Source organism: Hordeum vulgare, chromosome 3H (genome assembly GCF_904849725.1).
Source record: "Hordeum vulgare subsp. vulgare chromosome 3H, MorexV3_pseudomolecules_assembly, whole genome shotgun sequence".
NCBI lineage: Eukaryota > Viridiplantae > Streptophyta > Magnoliopsida > Poales > Poaceae > Hordeum > Hordeum vulgare.
In genome coordinates, this window is record NC_058520.1 from 373823616 (window position 1) to 373844818 (window position 21203).

The window sequence follows — 21203 nt, forward strand, 5'->3', positions numbered from 1 at the left end:
CGTGTTGTTGGGTGTTAGTGTTTCGTGAGTGGCGTCGTTTGTTGGCGCGATGAGAGAGGGAGCGTGAGAGCCACCGCTAAACCCCGTTGCACCGCCGACCTAAACCTTCTCCCCTCCTCTCCCCTCCTAAGTTGTTTTGTGGTTTTTCTAAAGATTTCTAACTTTACCCCTCTTCCAAAATATTCGTCTTCTTTTAAGAAGTCCTTTTATTAAACGTAGGGGCAACCCTTAGGTTTTAATTTTACTCTCCGGTTGTTTCATTTTAAAAACCCTCCCATTTTATTTTCTCTTTTAAAAAGGCTTTTACTTATTCTTTGAATAAAGAGGTTTTAATTAATTCTTTCGAAAAGGGGTTCTTTTTATCTTCTTGTTAAAAGCGCTTTATTTTAATTCTTTTTAAAAGGGTTGTGATTTTAATTCTTTTAAAAAAGGGTTTTGATTTTTTTTTAAATTCTTTTAAGTAGGGTTTTAATTTAATTCGTAAAAGGGGTTTCATTTTTTTTGTTTAACAATGCCCAAACTATCTCTAGAGTTGGGGTATAATTTTTTTCAAAAAAAAGGGGTGAAACATTTTTTTATTTTTATTTTGTTAAAAGCCTTTTTTTAGTTAAAAAAAACTGTTCGTTTTAAAAGTGTTTAAAAGAAAAAAAAACATCTAGGGGAGGGCCCAGGCCAAGGCCCAGCCGGCCAAGGCCCAGGCCTCCCCTCGCCAGCCTGCCCTAGCGTGCCGAGCGCCTTGCCTCCTCGTCCCTCCCTCGCCGCCTCCTTCCCTCGTTCTCCCTGCGCCTCCTCCCGCATGCGCGCGATGCCGCCCCCCAGCGCCATGGCCGCCGCCTCGCCTCTGTCCCGCGTGCGTCGCCGCCTCCCTGCCTCCCTCGCCCCGCCGTGCTCGCCCCTCCTGCCGCCGCTTCCTCTCCCCCCCTGCGCGCCAGTAGCCCCGCCGTGCCGCCGCCGATTCACCGCCCCAGCGCCCTGCGCCCTGGCCTCCCGTCCGTCGTCGAGCGCCGCTCCTCCCTCATCGTGCCGCGGCTCCCCGCGCCGGCAGCGCCGCCTCCGGCCTCCGGTGGCCTCCGCCCTGCCGCCGCCTGCGCTCGCCCTCGCCCTGCAGCGTCGCACCTCGGACCTGCCTGCCCGCGCCGCCGCCGTGGCCGTTGCCGGCTTGCCCTGCCCGAGCTGGCCACGTCGCAGGTGTGCTGCGCCTCCCCGAGCGCCGTGCCTCGCCGCCTCCTCGTCGCCAGCACCTTCGGACCCGCCTGCCGCCATCCTCCTGTGGCTAGCGCCGTTTTGCCGTTGCTGCCCGTCAGCTTGCGTGCGCCGTTGTGCGTCGATGCTAGTAGCTGCCTGCTGCTGCTGTGTTTGCCTGCTGCCGTTACCTGTCGTTGTTGCGTGCTTGTGCTGCGTAGCCTGCTGCCGCCGGTGCTGCTTGCTGTCGCGTGCCTGTGCTTGCTGTTAGCCGCTCCCTGTCGCCATGTTGTGACGTAGCGTGTTGCTGGCCGTTGCCCTGCCGATGCTACTGGATGCGCTTGCCATTTTGCTAGATGCATGTCGTATCTGCTGGTTGTAGCTAGCTGCTGATGCTAGCGTTGCTAGGTAGGATGCTGCTGCTAGCTTGCTCTTGCTGCCGTTAGCTTGCCTGTAGTTGCTGTTGCCGTGCTTGCGCCGCTGCCGTGCGATTGCTGTTGTAGCTGGCTTTGCTGCTGCTAGTTGGCATTGCTGCTAGTGGTAGGTTCGGCATGCTAGTGCTAGTGCCGCTTTGCCGTTGTAGTTGCTGTCGTGTCGCGTGCCGTCGCTGCGTGCATGATCACCGCCTTCGTGGGTCCTCGACAAGTTCGCCGCGAGTACCACGACGCCCCGACGACCCCGGACATCTACGGGTTCGTGATCGACTACCGACGCCGAAGACCGCCTGCCGACGCCGAGAGTACGACTACCGTCGACGAGACCGTGTACCACTACCTCAACTACCGGCGTGTGAACGACTACTTCCACGACGACCACGACGTCCGCTTCGACCGAACCCCTCCGATTCGCACGCGTCGAAGGTATACCGATGGGACATGTCGAGTACCGTGTGTTAGTGATGTACGGGTGTGTGTGTTGTACAAGTTGAATGCATGTATGCACCATATGTATGCACCGTTTATTTGCCGTGCTCGTCGTCTTCCTTTTCGTCGAGCCCTCGACACATGGGAACCCGAGATACGGGATCACCCCATCTTTATTTACCGTTCCCGCACGCGTTCGTATACGTTGGCGCGATTGCTCGCCGAGTTGTCGTGATAGGAACGTTGCCGTGGCATCGTTTCCGATTCGCCGCCTTGTTTTCCTCTCGCTCGCCATGACGACACCATGCTTATTTCCCTCCTAGTCGTGATGTGTTTGAACTCGCATGCATAATGCATCCATGACATATTTATTTTGTGTTGCTTGTTCTTGTGCCGTAGCTCCGTTCAAAGTCTGACGTGCTGTCGACTAGGTTGTCCTGTAGGTTCATCGCTCACCCCTTGCCATGATAACAACATTTAATATTGCCGTGATAATTAACGGGAGTTAATTAAATATTCAAACGTGGAGTTTCGTCGATATGCAACCCGTTGCATATCGAGCTTCATTTAATGTGTAGTGTATGTGTGAGGTGTTTTGCCGTGCCATCCCGTGCATCGATGACCTGTCCATGCATCATATTAGGGTTGCATCATGTCTTGCGTTGAGGTGGTGAATACTTGTGTTGATGTTTGTTTCCGGTTTCCTCCGTCTCGATAGAGTTCCGCAAGCGTGTCGGAATGTGAGGACCGTTCGACTACGTCGGTTCGCTGACTTCACCGAGTTGTTCTTCTTCTAAGCGGGATCATAGGCAAGATGATCATTTCCCCAGATACCATTACTATCATTGCCATGCTAGTTATCTCGTTGCTACCGTTTATGTCTCGTTGCCTACCACCTGTTAAATTTCAGCCTCTCAACAATGCCATGATTAACCTCAACCTGTTCGACCTAGCAAACCACTGATTGGCTATGTTACTGCTTGCTTAACCCTGTTGTTAGCGTTCCTAGTTGCAGGTGCAGTTGCTGCCATGTGAAAACATGGGTACCTTGTTATATCACCATATTAATGTTATTTAATTTAATGCACCTATATACTTGGTAAAAGGTGGAAGGCTCGGCCTTTCTAGCCTGGTGTTTTGTTCCACCTTTGCCCCCTTAGTTTTTGGCTACCGGTGTTATGTTCCATAAATGAGCGCTCCTAACACGATCGGGGTTGTTATGGGGACCCCCTTGATAATTCGTTTTAGATTAAGACTGGTCTGTCAAGGCCCAACTTTGGTACTACATTTGCCGAATAACTAATGAACTGCATAGGGAGTAATTAACCCGAGGAAATTTAATCAACCCCCGGGCCAGTGCTCCTCATGAGTGTTGGTCCAAAAACAGAGCAGCTTATTAACGCTACCCGGGGCAACTCGGCGTTTGGCGTGGTAACCATCGCTCATCCGTCGTGTCCTGAGAACGAGGTACGCGACTCCTATCGGGATCGTCGACACGTCGGGCGGCCTTGCTGGATTAGTTTTACCTTTGACGGAATATCTTGTGCATCGGGATTCCGGTGATGCTTTGGGTAATCTCAGAGTTGAGGTTTTCCACTAGGGAATCCGACGAGATCGCGAGCTTCGTGATTGAGGATTTCTATGCGGCTTGTGGTAATTTGTGATGGACTAGTTGGAGCACCCCTGCAGGGTTAAATCTTTCGGAAAGCCGTGCCCGCGGTTATGTGGCAACGTGGATACTTTGTTTAACACTGGTTATAGATAACTTGAAGTTAACTTAATTAAAAACATGCCAACTGTGTGCATAACCGTGACTGTCTCTTTCGTGAGTTCCTTCTCCGATCGAGGACACGGTGGGGTTATGTCTGACGTAGGTAGGTGTTCAGGATCATTCAGTTGATCATCCGCAGTTCACGTCCGCTATGCGTAGATCTTCCCCCTCTTATTTCTTGTACTCGTAAGTTAGCCACCATATATATGCTTAGCCGTTGCTGCAACCTCACCACTTAACAATGCCTCACCTAACAAGCTTTGCTAGTCTTGATACCTTTGGAAATGAGATTGCTGAGTCCCCTATGGCTCACAGATTACTACAACACCAGTTGCAGGTACAGGGTACTTGACGCGAGCGCGTTGTTTGTTCATTTGGAATTGCTTCTTCTTCTTCTTCATCGATCTAGGATGGGTTCCAGGCCGGCAGCCTGGGATAGCAAGGATGGACGTCGTTCTTCTTTTGTCGTTTGTTTTCGTCCGTAGTCGGACCCTGCTCTTACTCTTGATGTTATGTAATGTACTGATGTGACTCTGATGTAGTTTGTGGCGAGTGTAAGCCAACTCTTTATATATTTCTTCTTTTCAGTACATGAACTTGTAACGATATCCATTCTTGCGACAGACGAGATGCGCTTCTATCCCTGACAAGGCCCTCGTGCCAAATTGAGGATAGGGTCGCATCTGGGCGTGACAAGTTGGTATCAGAGCAAGGACCGACCTAGGAGCCCCCTTGATTGATCGAACTTGGCCGAGTCGAGTCTAGTGAAAAACTATTTGAGTCTTAGTTATATATCGGAGAGTAGGATTCTTTTTTCTCCTCTTCTATGCTCTGGCGAGGAATCTTGACGTAATAATTTATTCTACTCCTCTTCCCACTCAAAATATTTTTAGGATCACGCGGATATTTTTGAGATCTATATGATGCCGATGTGACGGAGTTCTGTCTTGGTGCCTCCTGTCTGACTTGATCTTCTTCCGGGGAGTTGAGCTCCAGGGGATTCTTGAGCACATCGTTATCATTCAGATTTCTTAGTATCTCAGGACGAAGGATGTTCGTAATTGCTTCAATACTAGTAGTGGCGAGATAACCCCGATGTCCCCAGTACTGGTGCAGATTGTTCGGGGGTACTGCCATACTTTGTATCGTTGTGATCACGAGGGTCTGTTGTAGATGAAGGTTCGAGATTCTGGTCGTGTGTTGACGAATGTGATACAGGTGACGGGTTAGTATAGGAGTTGTGTGATATTACTCCTTGTATCCGTGTACCAGATTGCATGACTAGATATTTCGGGAATTCATAGGTGGGAATTCAAGTAGTTGTTTATAGGACAATCTTCCAACAAATGCATGATGTTAGGTTGGGGTTCGACATCTAGTGGATTCGTTTGTTCACGGTCGACTTACAGCGGTACACGTTGTGTCTTAAAGAGTCCTTGTAGCTTGCTACGACTCGGGGACGCTTCGTATGTCAGGTGCACTGCCTTGCACTTGGTGACTACTGTAAATCGTGCCCGTGCGATCCTGTCCACGAAAATATCGAACGGAAATCTTTCTCATGAGTTTGTTCTGGCTTGTTTCATAAGCCTCATCCTTTGTTTTGTTGGATATGGTAATTCAGTTGCTTCGATGTCAAGTGGTGATTCCAGATCTTTTCTAAGAGGTGTTCTCATATTCATATGAGAGTGCAAATTCTTTGCTCAATCATTTGTCTTATCAGTTCTTGTCAACCGGAGTCTTCGTATCAATTCCATTCAACCAATGTGTTTCTCTCCAAGTGGATTCAATCCTCCCTAATTGTTGCAGATCATTCTCTCAATTCTTTCCGGAGTTCTCTCATCTGTCCCAAGTTGTCTTTGTTTTTCCCCGCCCTCCCACCCTTTTTCTATGATTTTTGATCAGATTATCTATGATATATATTTGAGTCTTTGCTTATTTCTTATATGCATGATTTAATATCCTTGTAAGTCTCTCGAGTCTTGAGTTTTGTTTGGCCAACTAGATCTATGATTCTTGCAACGAGAGAAGTGCTTGGTTTTGGGTTCTTACCGTGTGGTGACCTTTCCCAGTGACAGTAGGGACAGCAAGGCACACATCGTGTAGTTGCCATCAAGGGTAACAAGATGGGCTTTGTCGTAGATATGAGATTGTCCATCTACATCATGTCATCTTGCTTAAGGCGTTACTCTGTTCTTTTGGACTTAATACACTAGATGCATGCTGGATAGCGGTCGACGTGTGGAGTAATAGTAGTAGATGCAGAAAGTATCGGTCTACTTGTTTTGGACGTGATGCTTATAGATATAATCATTGCCATAGATATCATCACGACTTTGCGTGGTTCTATCAATTGCTCGACAGTAATTCGTTCACCCACCGTCTACTTGCTTTCATGAGAGATGCCACTAGTGAACACTACGGCCCCCGGGTCTATTCACACCTATCGTTTCCACTTTCGCTTTTACTTTGCTTTGTTACTTTTTTGCTTTCTGTTCTCACATGGCAAACAATCTATAAGGGATTGACAACCCCTTCATAGCGTTGGGAGCAAGCTCTTTGTGTTTGTGCAGGCACTTGTCATACTCCTTCAATGGATCGATACCTTGGTTCTCAAAACTGAGGGAAATACACCGCTGCTGTGCTACATCACCCTTTCCGCTTCGAGAGAACACCAACGCAAGGCTCCAAGGCCACGGGGGAATCCTTTGCATATTTGCCTAGGAAGTCCCTAAAGGCGTAGCTGCAGCAGAAGGATTCCTGGTGCCGTTGCTGAGGAGAATCAAGACAAGAATAGTCTCCCGTCTGCACGCTTGTTTCTGGCGCCGTTGGAAGGTCTTTTGTTGCAGTAGCAAGAAGAATTTCTGGCACTGTTGCTGGGGAAGGAGAGATCTATCCAAGTAGGTCTCACAAACTCATCTCTTGCATTTACTTTTTTTGCCAGTTGCCTCTCGTTTTCCTCTCCCCCACTTCACATTTGCCATTTTCATTTGCCTTTCTCCTTTGCCGTTTTCTTTTGCCTTTTGCCTTTTTGCCGTTTTCCTTTGCCGGTTTTCTTGCTTGCTTGTGTGCTTGTTTGTTTGTTGAATTCATCATGGCTGAAAACACCAAACTTTGCGACTTCTCGAGTACCAATAATAATGATTTTATTAGTACTCCGATTGCTCCCGCCACTAGTGCGGAATCGTATGAAATCAACGCAGCTTTGCTGAATCTTGTTATGAAAGAGCAATTCTCTGGTCTTCCTAGTGAAGATGCCGCATCCCATCTCAATACCTTCATTGAGCTTTGCGATATGCAAAAGAAAAGAGATGTGGATAATGACGTGATTAAGTTGAAGCTTTTTCCTTTCTCGTTGCGAGATCGCGCAAAAACTTGGTTTTCTTCTTTGCCTAAAAATAGTATCGATTTTTGGGATAAGTGCAAAGATGCTTACATATCCAAGTACTTTCCGCCGGCAAAGATTATCTCCTTACGTAACGATATCATGAATTTCAACCAACTTGATCATGAACACGTCGCACAATCTTGGGAGAGGATGAAGTTAATGATTAGAAATTGTCCCGCTCATGGCTTGAGTTTGTGGATGATTATACAAATCTTTTATGCTGGTTTGAATTTCGCTTCTCGCAATATCTTGGACTCCGCCTCAGGTGGAACGTTCATGGAAATCACGTTAGGAGACGCTACAAAAATCCTAGACAATATCATGACCAACTACTCTCAGTGGCATACTGAAAGGTCACCTGCTAGCAAAAAGGTACACGCTATCGAAGAAATTAACTCGCTTAGTGCTAAGATGGACGAGTTGATGAATTTGGTTGCTAGTAGAAACGCTCCTTTAGATCCTAATGACATGCCACTATCTTCCTTGATTGAGAGTAACAACGCTAGTTTGGACGTTAACTTTGTTGGTAGGAACAATTTTGGCAACAACAATGCTTTTAGAGGAAACTATGTTCCTAGGCCTTTCCCTAGTAACTCCTCTAACAATTATGGCAATTCCTACAACAACACTTATGGAAATCACAACAAATTACCCTCTGATTTAGAGAGTAATATCAAAGAGTTCATCAACTCTCAAAATATTTTCAATGCGTCCATAGAGGAAAAACTACTCAAAATTGACGATTTGGCTAAGAGCATTGATAGGATGTCTTGTGATATTGATGCTTTGAAAGTTAGATGTGCTCCTCCCAAGGTCAACTTGGATGAAACTTTGAAAGCTATGCATGTCTCCATGAATGAGAGCAAAGATAGAACCACCCAAATTCGCGCTAGGCATGAATGGTTTAAAAGGGTGCGTTCTAGTGATGCAAATCACGAATATCTTAAAGTGCTTGGTGTGTCTCCTCTTGAATCTTTGTTTTTGCGTGTCAAACCTATTGATGAAGGGGATGGATATGAATCCACTTTGGTTGAAAAATGCCCCAATGATCCGGAGTCCACCTATCTTGATGATAAAGGTGTGGAGAGTGGAGTAGAAGAAATCAAATTTTTGGGTAGTAATGAAACTCCCACTTTGGATTTCAAGGAATTCAATTGTGATAATTGCTCCTTGTTTGAATGCATCTCTTGATGCAATCCATTGCAAACTCTCCACATGCTTATAGCCAAAGCAAAGCCTTTACCGCGCATATCATAGACGCTATGATGAAATCTCTTGAAGAGAAGCTCGAACTAGAAGTCTCTGTACCTAGAAAACTTCATGATGAGTGGGAACCTACTATCAAAATCAAGATAAAAAACTATGAGTGCAATGCATTGTGTGATTTGGGTGCTAGTGTTTCCGCGATTCCAAAATCTTTATGTGATATTCTTGGTTTTCATGAGATTTAAGAATGTTCTCTTAATTTGCATCTTGCGGATTCTACTGTCAAGAAACCCATGGGAAGGATTGATGATGTTCTTATTGTTGCAAATAAGAACTATGTACCCGTGGATTTCATTGTACTTGACATAGATTGCAATCCTTCATGTCCCATTATTCTTGGTAGACCTTTCCAAAGGACTATTGGTGCTATCATCGGTATGAGGGAAGGGAATATTATATTTCAATTTCCCCTAAAGAAGGGCATGGAGCACTTTCCTAGAAAGAAAATAAGATTGCCTTATGAATCTATGATGAGGGCTACTTATGGTTTGAGTACCAAAGATGACTATACGTGATCCCATCACCTTTTGCCTAGCTAACACTACTGGAAAAACATAATTTGCCGACAGCTTTAAGCTTTGCCGTGAGCAATTTCACGGGGCTGACGGCAAAGAGACTTTGCCCTCAGCCAAAATTAATGCTGACGGCATAGGAGGGGCTGACGACAAAGAAAATCTATGCCGTCCGCTTTGTCTAAGCCAGTAGCCAGCTGACGACAAAGGACAAAAAAGCTGTCGGCATAGGAAGGCTGACGGCATAGGGGGCTAACCCGGTCGCCGCCTCGACCAGTGCTTAACGGGGGCTGTCTTTGCCGACAGCCAGCTGAGGGCAATGACTAACGGCTGTCTTTGCCGATAGCTGGCTGAGGGCAAAGACTAACGCCTGTCTTTGCCGACAGCTGGCTGAGGGCAAAGCCACGTGCCTTATCCCCCCTGTGCCACGACCTCTTCTCTCTCTCATGTACCTCTCCCACCCTGCTCTCCCGACCTGCCCTGCGCCGCCCCGCCCTGCGACGCCCCGCGCCGCCCCTGCTCGCCGGCGCCCCCCGCGCCCGCCCCTCCCTGCGCCGCCCCGCCCTGCGCCGCCCAGCCCCGCCCTGCGCCGCCCCGTCCCGTCGCCGCCCCGCGCCAGCCGTCGCTGGACTCGCCGGTGAGCTCCTCCTCCCCTTTTTTGTTTTTTAGTTTATGTTTTCTATGTTAGGGCCTCTTAGATTTACAGGATCACAAAAACATGGGAATAGGAAAAATGTAGGAAAACTATTGGAACTAGTGATTTGGCAGTCGTTGCATGCTTAGGAAAATACATGTTTTGTTCGTGTGGAATTTGCATTCCTGCATTTTTCCTATGGAATTTTCAATGGAGGCCTTAGTTAGATCCTATGGAATTTGCTTAGGAAAATACTATGAAACGTTTGAAATGGTGGCCTTAGTTAGATCCTATGGAATTTGCATTCCTGCGTTTTTCTTATGAAAAATCCTTCAAATCAAAGGAGGCCTTAGTTAGATCTGTTAGTAGTGGATTTTTAGTTAAATTTAGTTAGCAATTACTTAGTGGTAGATTTTTAGTTAGATTTAGTTAGCAATACATGTTAGTACATGTAAGTATTAGTTAGCTAGATGTTAGTATTAGTCAGCTAGCTGTTAGTATTAGTTAGCTAGCTGTTAGCAATAGAAAGAAAATAATAAAAAGAAAAGAAATAGAAGAAGAGAAGAGTAACAAAACTTGAATAATAAATTATTAATAATAGATGTTAGTATTAGTTAGCTTAATTACCGCGAGTGCGTATTTGTGTTGATTGAGTGCATTTAAATGTGTAGTAGCTTCTCCGCGAGGGATTGGTTTTCGACGATCTCCCCTGCATTCGAAAGTGAGCACATTTGTTAACTCCTCCTCCACCCCCTTTATTTTGCTCTGTTCCGGCCTTCGTGCTGATGACACTATCTAGCTAGGTATTTTTAGTATTAAAATGCAAAGGTGTTGCGTAACCAATATGCGTCTCCCGTTCGAAAGGGTTCCTGTCATAAATATGCATGCATTTGCATATTTATAACGGTGATTCTTTCGAATTGTCCAACGTTATCCATGGACAGCCCGGCTATGTGTAGATTGGGTCGTTTCCCACACTTTGCTCCGGATCCCATGCAGAGTTTCGATAGCTCCTCCTTGTTGTTCTCCGGGTACACATCCTCTCGGTTAGTTGCCGAGACGTGTATCAGGAGAACAGCGGGGAGGTGCTGCCGAAATTTTGCATTGGGTCGAGAGCAGAGCATGGGGAAATGACCCAATCTACACATACTCGGGTGGGATTAGGACCCATCTTTACCTAGTAGCTGGTAGGTGTGCATGCCGTGCATCCCAATGTATTAACCATGATTAAAAAATGGCCATAATTAATTTAACATACTTGATGAATTGATAATTTATATTGTTTTATATGTGGATACTATGTAGCTAGCTTGCCAGAATGACTGATCGTGAATGGATGTACACCGGTCACCATAGTCAGAGAGATATGACCGATGAATGGTTGAGTAAAACCTATGAATTTGTGGAAACGACGTTTTCTAAAGGCCAGCCAAAAACATGGTGCCCCTGCACTAAGTGCAAGAATTATTCGCGACAGACAAAGGATGTAATGGGTAAACACCTGCAGATGCGTGGTTTTACTCCCGGCTATACCTTGTGGACATTTCATGGTGAGTCAGCCCAACGTAACAGAGACGAGGTGTTGCGTCGGCGCACCGATGATCATGGTACAGGGATTGAAGACATGGTGAATGACTTTGATGATGCTCGGAACAAGGACGAAGAGATGGAGGAATCCGCGAAAGCCTTCTATGCCATGTTGGAGTCTTCAAAACGTCCTCTTCACGAGCACACTAAGATTTCTCAGCTAGATGCCATCGCACAAGTAATGGCTCTGAAAGCCTAGTTCAACATTGGAAGAGATCTGTTTGACTCAGTGATTACCCTATTTGGGCGCTTTCTACCAGAAGGTCATATTATGCCTTCAAACCTATATGAGTCAGACAAAATCCTTAGTGCACTCAAGATGTCGTATGAGTAGATACATGCTTGTGAGAAGGGATGTGCCTTATTTAGGAAAGAGTATGCGGACGAAACATATTGTCCATTTTGCAAGTCCTCCAGATATGTTGAGGCAGAAAATGGTGAAGGTGAGAAGAAGTAGAGAAAAATCCCCGTGAGTGTCCTACGGTATCTGCCGATCCTACCAAGACTTCAACGACTTTACATGCTCGAAGAAACAACAAAACAGATGACATGGCACAAACATGGAATTAGGAAAGAATTAGATGAGCACGGAGTTCCGATGTTGGTACACCCTTCAGATGGTGACGCATGGAAGGCATTCGATAGTATACATAAGGAAAAGGCTAAAGAACCAAGGATTTGTCGAATCGCCATCAGCCTCGATGGGTTCAATCCTTTTGGTATGACGGCTACCCAATATAGTTGCTGGCCTGTATTTGTCATTCATTATGCAAATAAAGCACATATTTCTGACGTTGATAGTTCCAGGGCCAAAATACTCGGGGAAGAATATGAGTGTGTACATGCAACCGCTGATGGATGACTTGAAAGAAGCTTGGGTGAATGGGGTCAACACATACGACACAGCTAAGAAAGAGAACTTTCAAATGTATGTTTGGTACCAATACTCGTTGCATGATCTGCCAGCATTTGCGCTTTTCGTTGCCTAATGTGTGCATGGAAGGTTTCCATGCCCACAATGCAAGGCAGCTCTTAAGTTTCATTGGTTGCCGGCGGGTGGGAAGTATTCCTGCTTTGACTTGCATAGACAGTTCTTGTCTATGGACCATCCATTCAGAAAAGACAAGAAGAATTTCATGAAAGGTAAAGTTGTCAAACACTCAGCACCACCTGCGTTGACGGGGGCACAAATTAATGAACAGTTAAAATCTATGGAGCCTGATCCAAACCGTCCAGGGTATTTCTTGGGTTATAATGAGGAACACGCCTGGACCCACAAGCCATGCATCTGGGATCTCCCCTACTTCGAAGACCTCTTACTTCCACACAACATTGACATGATGCACACTGAAAAGAATATCGCCGAGGCCCTTCTTGGCACATTTTTTGGCACTGATAAGGGCAAAGATAATACAAAGGCTAGAGTTGACCAGGAGACTCTGTGTGATAGGCCATCACTAAACATGCGAGAACCGAAAGGAAGAAAAAATTGGTCCAAACCACCTGCCTGGTACAATCTTGAGAAGGGAGCAATAAGGGAAATCCTCTTGTGGGTGCAAAAAAAGTTGTTGTTCCCCGATGGGTATGCTGCGAATCTAGCGAGGGGAGCGAGCATTGAAAAAATGAAATTTTTTGGGCTCAAGAGTCATGATTGGCACATATGGCTTGAGCGGATAATGCCGGTGATGTTGCGTGACTATATCCCCGAGGCTGAATGGCTAGTATTGGCCGAGTTGAGCTATTTCTTCCGTGTTCTTTGTGCTAAAGAGTTGTCGCGTGCCTTGATATATGACATGGAAGAGTTGGCGCCTGAGTTGCTCTGCAAGTTAGAGAAGATTTTTCCACCGGGCTTCTTTAATCCGATGCAACACATGATTTTGCATCTCCCAACCGAGGCAAGATTGGGTGGCCCTGTGCAAAATCGTTGGTGCTACGCAACTGAAAGAATGCAGAAGACACTTCGAGGAAAATGTAAAAATAAACGTAGAATTGAAGCATCGATGGCCGAGGCGTTCATTACCGAGGAGGCGGCAAACTTCGTAACAGCACACTATGATGCCACTATGCACAGCTTGCATAATCCAAAGCCTCGGTACAATCTGGGCGACCCCAAATGACGTGAATCCAATCTCAGCCTTTTCAAAGGGAATCTCGCACCTTCTGGTGTGGGAAAACCAAATTTGCTGTGCATAGAGGAGTGGCGCACACTAACGATGTATATATTGAACAATTTAACAGAAGTTCGGCCATACATCGAGTAAGTGCTCTGTACATTGTTTCGCAACTTTTAACAAGTTTTGTGTCTAACAACTATTATTAATTGATACAGTCGATACGTCGAACAATTCTCGAATGGTGTTGCAATCGAAAATGAATCCATTCTCGAGTATGAACTTCTTGAAAAGACAGGAGGCGGCTATCCCGGTTTCATCACTTGGTTCAAAAAAAGGTACCTCCCTTATATATAATAAGTGATTTCCTTTGTTGCTATTACTCATGAGTAACACACCAAACTCTATCTTTTCTTAACTTCTAGGCTAATTCAAATGAGCAAGTCGACGATGAATTGAGACAAATAGCTAATGGTTTTGACTTTAAGGTCCGTACATTTCAGAAGTACGACATCAACGGGTATCACTTTCGTACTGCTAGCAAAGAGCTTTCAATGCCCGGACGAAAAACAAACAATTCCGGTGTCTCCGCTATAGGCGAGGGAGGTGTCGAGTATTATGGAAGACTTGAACAAGTCTACGAACTTCATTATTATGGTGAAAATCCTCCGAACGTTGTTGTGTTCAAATGTCATTGGTTCGATCCTACTAAGACAATACGGACTCATGAACATCTTGGGATTGTCGAAATTCGACAAGACAGGCAGTTAAGCAGTGCCGATGTCTATATTGTGGCTCAAGAGGCCACCCAAGTTTTCTATCTGCCATACTGTCGTCGAAGTGTTAAGAACCTAGAAGGTTGGTATGTCGTGTTCGATGTGCCGCCACATCTTAGACCACCTCCCCCAAATGAAGACGATTATGAACCTCAAATTGACCCAATAACATATGATGGAGAATTTTTCCAAGAATCACGTGGTGTCAGACGTCATACCCGAAACTGCTCTACGTCCACCCTGAACACGGAGGAACAAGACTCACGTGATGATGAGGAAGAAGTGGAAGTAGAAGAAGTTACCAATGCCGATGAGCTATCAATGCTTGATCGGTTACAAAAAGGCCTTCCACATGATGTCCCTGAACCCAATGACGATATCAGTCATGACGACACGTGTGATACTGATGATGATTTTGCTTCAATTGACCATGGAGAAGAGACAGATGATCCAGACTATTAGTACTTTGTATGCATCCAAACATTGTTGTTTAATTATTCAATTATTAGTTGAATTATTCATGTATTTATTATTGTTCATTTAATTATTTTCCTTGAATTTGTACTAATTATTTAACTATTTATCATTACAGGTGGTGAGACATGGTAGGCAGGGATAAGTTGAGGATAGCACCTGGGCAGCTACGGAGAACTTTGTTGTAGAGCTTTGCTGAGGAGCCCCGTGGGAGAGGTGTAGGAAAGAAGAGAGGCAGAGGACGTGGTCGTGGGATAGGGAGGCTGCATGATAGGAGCCATTCGCCACCACCCTCGGCTACTTCTGTCTCAGCCACTTCACCCTTGCAGACGAGGGTGTCACGGGTGCGGGATCCTACCGTCCAGGAGCAGACACCGATGCAGGGGGCTGAGGCGGAAGCTGAGGCGGAGGGTGCTGAGGCGGAGGCTGAGGCGGAGTGGGCTGAGGCGGAGGGTGCTGAGGCAGAGGCTGAGGCAGAGGGTGCTGAGGCAGAGGCTGAGGCGGAGGGGGCTGAGGCAGAGGCTGAGGGGGCTGCCAGCAAGTCGGTCTACCAACGTGGTATGACACGAGTTCTAGACCGATTAGACTTGCAGCACAGGCCGTTAATTAAGCCAGATGGCGAGAAGTAAGTTTATATATATTGTGTACCTTATATCATTATATTTCACCAAGTAGCTAATGTCTTTGCCTTATCATTATGTAGGGGGTGGGATTACCCGCAGAATACCCGGAATCCAAACTGCCTCCTTGGAGCTTTACTTAGGGAGCACTTCCCCGGGATAGTGCAGTTGCCCGGTGAGGGTATGGTTCCCGAGCCAGGACTCAAGTGGGAGCACTACCAAGCCGCTCTGCTCCCGGAAAACACACATGTCAATGGTGTTGTTTGCGTGAGCGTGGCCGACAAGGTGTTGGCTGATTTTTGGGTAACTATTATTTTACCCAATAAAAAGTATACAATGTTATATATTGTTATTTCCTTCCAAATAATTTCACTATTCATCTGTGCATCTATTTGGCATAATTGCAGAGTTACTTTAGGGTCGAGGAGGGGACGGAGGAGGCGGCCAAGAAGAACCTCGTGAAAGAGTGCAAGAGTTTATTGAATAACACGAGGCACGAGCTGCGTGTTCAGGCTGTTCGAGATTGGTACGCCAAGCAAGGGGAGCCGAAGACAAAGACTGAATGTCGAAAGATTTTCCTTGATAAGACCGAGTACATGGAGGTATGTACATTCCAAAGATCAATTCTTAGGGCTAGTTAGGTCTATTTATTTATAATACTTAGTTTCATTCTTCATTAACTTACATTCATAGGTGCCCCCGAGATGGTTGGCCGATAAGATGGATTGTTGGGAGATGATAGCGGACAGGTGGTGCACAGAGGCTTGGTTGATCACCCACACTATGGCTAAGGAACGTCGTGCCCAATTGGTTGGTGTGCCACACCACCAAGGCAATGCCAACATCAAGCAATACGCCAAAAAAATGGGTATGTGTGCCTTGTTTTGTTTCATCAATAATTCGTTCGTTCATGATTTTTGTTGTACTAATTCTTTGTCTTTTCGTGTAGGCCAAACACAATAACCAGCCCGAGCCTGAGGGATACACCGCGTTTAGCATGGCCCATAAGGGCTCGTACAAGACGGCGAAGGCATATTCTGAGGGGGACGGGCCGTCGGCGTACACAAGCCTGTCCGCCTACAACAAGATGACATCTTATTCTGAGGTGGTCAAACAGCTGCGCGGGCCTGACTTTGACCCGAGCCAGAATCCTATCAATCCAGAGGCGTTAATGATCTCTGCTGGCGGTAAGAGTCATGGCACGCTGGCCATGTGTGATGGTTTCGTCCCTATCACTGAGACTCTATCTCAGATCAAGTCGAGGCAAACGAGCTCCGCTCCTGCAATACGGCAACGCGCGAGGCCAGTTGATCTTGCCATCGAGGTTAGTTTTCTTCATTATTTCTTTCGTTCTTTTGTCCCTGGATGGATGATGAAAATTCCTTTTGATGAGTGGTTGCAGGCCGCACTTATGAAGGAGAGGGAGGCCACCAGGCTCTTGTTGGAGGAGAGGGACCGGAATACGCAGAGGTTGCTTGACGAGGAGAGGGCACGCAATAATGCCCATGCGAAGGCCATGCACGACTTCGTTGCGGTAAGTCAGTTGTGTGAGAAGCAAGGCTATGTGTGAGACACAACAAGGCTATTTCTTTGACTCCTCGAAAACTAATTTGGAGGCTATGTGTGAGAAGCAAGGTTTGCCGCCCCCTCCACCGATGCCTTCTCCGGTGGGAACAGTGAGTTCCCTTTCAATGACCAACCTTGCACGGTCTTATACCATTGTCTGTCGCCGTGCTAACCACATATTTTAACTCTTATCTTGTTGCAGCATCATTCAAGAGTTGAATCCCACGATCCCTTTACTTCACCTGGTGAGAGCCCTAGCAACCCAGCGACCAACGGAGATGCAGCTTCTCCTTCGTTTCTTGGCATTCGGTAAGTTATTCCTCTCCTTCTTATTCTTCTTATTGTTTAGATCAACTTAGATTATGCCAGGCTTTAGTTAGCTTAGTAAATTCTAGTTGATATTAGCCATGGTTTAGTTAGCTTAGTAAATTCTAGTTGATATTAGAGCTCAAAAATGACATAATTAGTTTAGAAATTTTTAAAAGAAACCAGAAGAGAAGAACAAACAAGAGATGAAGAAATAAGAGAAGAAGAAAGAGGATACAAAGATAACTTCTCTTCTTTCTTTTTCTCTATCTTCTTCTTCTTCCACTCCTTCTTGTTCTTGTTCTTCTTCTTCTTCTTCCACTTCTTCTTCTAATTGCTTAGCTGAATTTAGATAACTTCTTTCTTATTGTATTCTTCTTCTAACTTCTTTCTCATTATGCAGATTTTGATAAAGCAGCATGGCATATGGATGGATGCTCGAGACTTTGTAATGCACTTGTGTAGTCTTAGATGAACTTTGTAATGCAATTGTATTTGTGGATGCACTTGTGATGCTTTGTAATACTTTGTGATCTTGTTTGCACTTTAATGACATATATTCGTGCTGTTTGCACTTGTGTTGTGCTGTTTGCACTTTGTGATGCACCCGTGGTGCTGTTTAGGGGCAGATTCAATATATATATGTTGCTGTTTGTATCTATGTTTTGCAAATGCAAGGAATTAACAGAAAATAAATATGAAAAAAGCAGAGAGGGTCTTTGCCTGCAGCTTACTTACGGCAAAGGCTTTGCCGTCGGTGGACTGACGGCAAAGAAGACATGTGGCGGCAGCCTGTGTATTCTGGCAACTCTGGGAATACCAAATTTTCGGCTTTGCCGTCAGCTGGGCTCCAGCTGTCGGCAAAGAGGCGGCCAAGGGGACCCAGGGGTTTCGGCTTTGCCGTCAGCTCTGCTACAACCATGGGCAAAGAGGGGAGGCTTTGCCATCAGCTTTGCTACGGCTGTGGGCAAAGCCTGCCGTTATCCTTCTAATGGAGCTCGGCCTCCGCCGTTGCTGCCACTGCTCTTTGCCGTCAGCCCGTGCCAGAAAGCTGATGACAAAGTCTTTTCCTTCGGTCGATCTCCGGCTGTCAGCAAATAAGGTGATTGCCAATAAAATCTTGGCCGGTACCTTTGCCGACAGCACACTGACGGCAAAGCCTTTGCCATCAGTTAAACTGTCCTTTGGTGTCAGCTCTGGCTGTCCGCAAACCAGCAGATTCCAGTAGTGTAAGGGCGTTAAACAATAGAGATTGTTGGGAGGCAACCCAACGAATCTATCATTTTTCTTTCTGTTTTGTGTTTTCCACACTTTCATAATTCTGTTATGATTGTGTTTTTTGTGTTTCTTTTTGCGTTTGTGCCAAGCAAAACCGTTATGATTAGTCTTGGGGATGATCGTTTGGTCATGCTGGAAAAGACAGAAACTTTCTGCTCAAGAAAATAATTTTCATTTTTTTTCTGTAAGAAATTTTGAGTTGATTCTTTTTGATTCTGATTGCTACGCAAATTCTTCAGACTGTCGTAAGTTTTCAGAATTTTTGAAGTACCAGAAGTATACGAAGTATACAGATTGCTACAGACTAGTCTGTTGTTAACAGATTCTGTTTTTGTTGTGTTGGTTGCTTATTTTGATGAAAAAATGGATAGTATCGGGGGGTATTAGCCATGGAATATTGAAAGTACAGTAACCCAACATCAACATAAGTAGAATTCAAGTTTGCTACAGTACCTAAGGAAGTGGTGGTTTGCTTTCTTATACTAATGTTATCACGAGTTTCTGTTTAAGTTTCGTGTTGTGAAGTTTCAAGTTTTGGGTGAAGTTCTTATGGAAAAAAAGATAAAGAGTGGCAAGAGCTCAAGCTTGGGGATGCCCAAGGCACCCCAAGATGAATCAAGGATGCCGTAAAATCCTAAGCTTGGGGATGCCCCGGGAAGGCATCCCCTCTTTCGTCTTCAATCCATCGGTAACGTTACTTGGGGCTATATTTTTATTCACCACATGTTATGTGTTTTGCTTGGAGCATCTTGTATCATAGGAGCCTTTTATTTTTGTTGTGTCACAATCATCCTTGCTGCACACCTAGAGATAGAGACATGCACTCACCGTGATGTTGTCGAGCTTCACTTATATCCTTTGGTTAGACAATTCAGCTCACATGTGCTTCACTTATATCTGTTGAGCTAGTTGCTTTTGCTCTGTGTGCTTCACTTATATCTTTTAGAGCACGGCGGTGCGTGGCTTGGTAGTTGATCTATGCTTTGAAAGTAGTCTCAAAAGGGGTAGTTATCCAAAGGGATACAAAAACTTCCACCTTCATGTGCATTGAATAGTTAGAAAAGTTAGATTCATCTCAACTAGTTTTGAGTTTTGGTTATGGTAATATTGAAGTTATGCTAGTAAGGTGTTGTGGATCTAGAAATACTTGTGTTGAAGTTAGTGATTCCCGTAGCATGCACGTATGGTGAACCGCTATGTGATGAAGTCTGAGCATGATTAGTCTAATGATTGTCATCCTTTGTGTGGCGGTCGGGATCGCGCGATGGTTTATACCTACCAACCCTTCCCCTAGGAGTATGCGTTGAATGCTTTGTTTCAATTACTAATAAATTTTTTGCAACAAGTATATGAGTTCTTCATGACTAATGTTGATTCCATGGTTTAGATGCACTTTCACCATCCACCATTAGTATCTTCTTTAGTGCCGTGCAACTTTCGCCGGCGCACAAAACCCACCATTAGCCTCCCTCAAAACAGGCACCATACCTACCTACTATGGCTTTTTCAAAGTCATTCCGAGATATATTGCCATGAAACTACCACCATGACTTGTGTCACCATGTCTACATTGCCATTGCATGATCATAAGATAGCTAGCATGATGTTTCCATTAATGTCCATGCCATGCTAGATCATTGTCATGGTACACTACCGAAGGCATTCCATATAGAGTCATCGTTGCTCTAAGTTTTGAGTTGTAAGTGTGATGATCATTATTGATGGAGCATTGTCCCATGTGAGGAAATAAAAGAGGCCCAAGATGCCCACCAAAAAAAGAGGCCAAAGAGCACGTCCAAAAAAAATGAGAGAAGGGACAATGCTACCACTTTTCCACACTTGTGCATATTAAGCACCATGATCTTCATGATTGAGAGTCTCTCGTTTTGTCACCACCATATAGCTAGTGGGAAATTTTCATTATATAACTTGGCTTGTATATTCCAATGATAGGCTTCCCCAAATTTGCCTCAGGTCTTCGTGAGGAAGCAAGTTGGATGCACACCCACTAGTTTTCTTTAAGAGGTTTCACATACTCTTAGCTCTAGTGCATCATTTGTATGGCAATCCCTACTCATTCACATTGATATCTATTGATGAGCATCTCCACAGCTCATTGATATGCCTAGTTAATGTGACCATCTTCTCCTTGTTTTTCTTGCACCCTCCACCACACTCCACACCACTTATAGTGCAAAAACCATGGCTCACGCTCATGTATTGCGTGAGAGTTGAAAAGGTTTGAGAAAGTAAAGGTGTGAAAACAATTACTTGGCCAATACCGGGGTTGTGCATGATTTAAATTCGTTGTGCAATGATGATAGAGCATAGCCAGACTATATGATTTTGTAGCGATATCTTTCTTTTGGCCTTGTTATTTTGAAAGTTCATGATTACTTTGCTAGTTTGCTTGAAGTATTATTGTTTCCACGTCAATAGCAAGCTATTGTTTTGAATCTAATGGATCTGAACATTCACGTCACATAAGAGGAGTTACAAAGTACATCTATGCTAGGTAGCATGAAAGCATAAAAAATTCATTCTTTATCACTTCCCTACTCGAGGACGAGCAGGAGTTAAGTTTGGGGATGCTTGATACGTCTCAAACTTATCTATAATTTTTGATGGTTTCACGCTGTTATCTTGTCAACTTTGGATGTTTTGTTTACCTTTTATATTTTTTTTGGGACTAACTTATTAACTCATTGCCAAGTGCCAGTTCCTGTTTTTTCTGTGTTTTTGACTCTTTTCGGATCTGATTCTGGAACGGAGTCCAAACGGAATACAATCCCCAAAATGATTTTTTCCACAACGGAAGAAGATTGGGAGGCTTGAGGGTCAAGCAAGTGGGCCCATAGGGAGCCCACAAGCC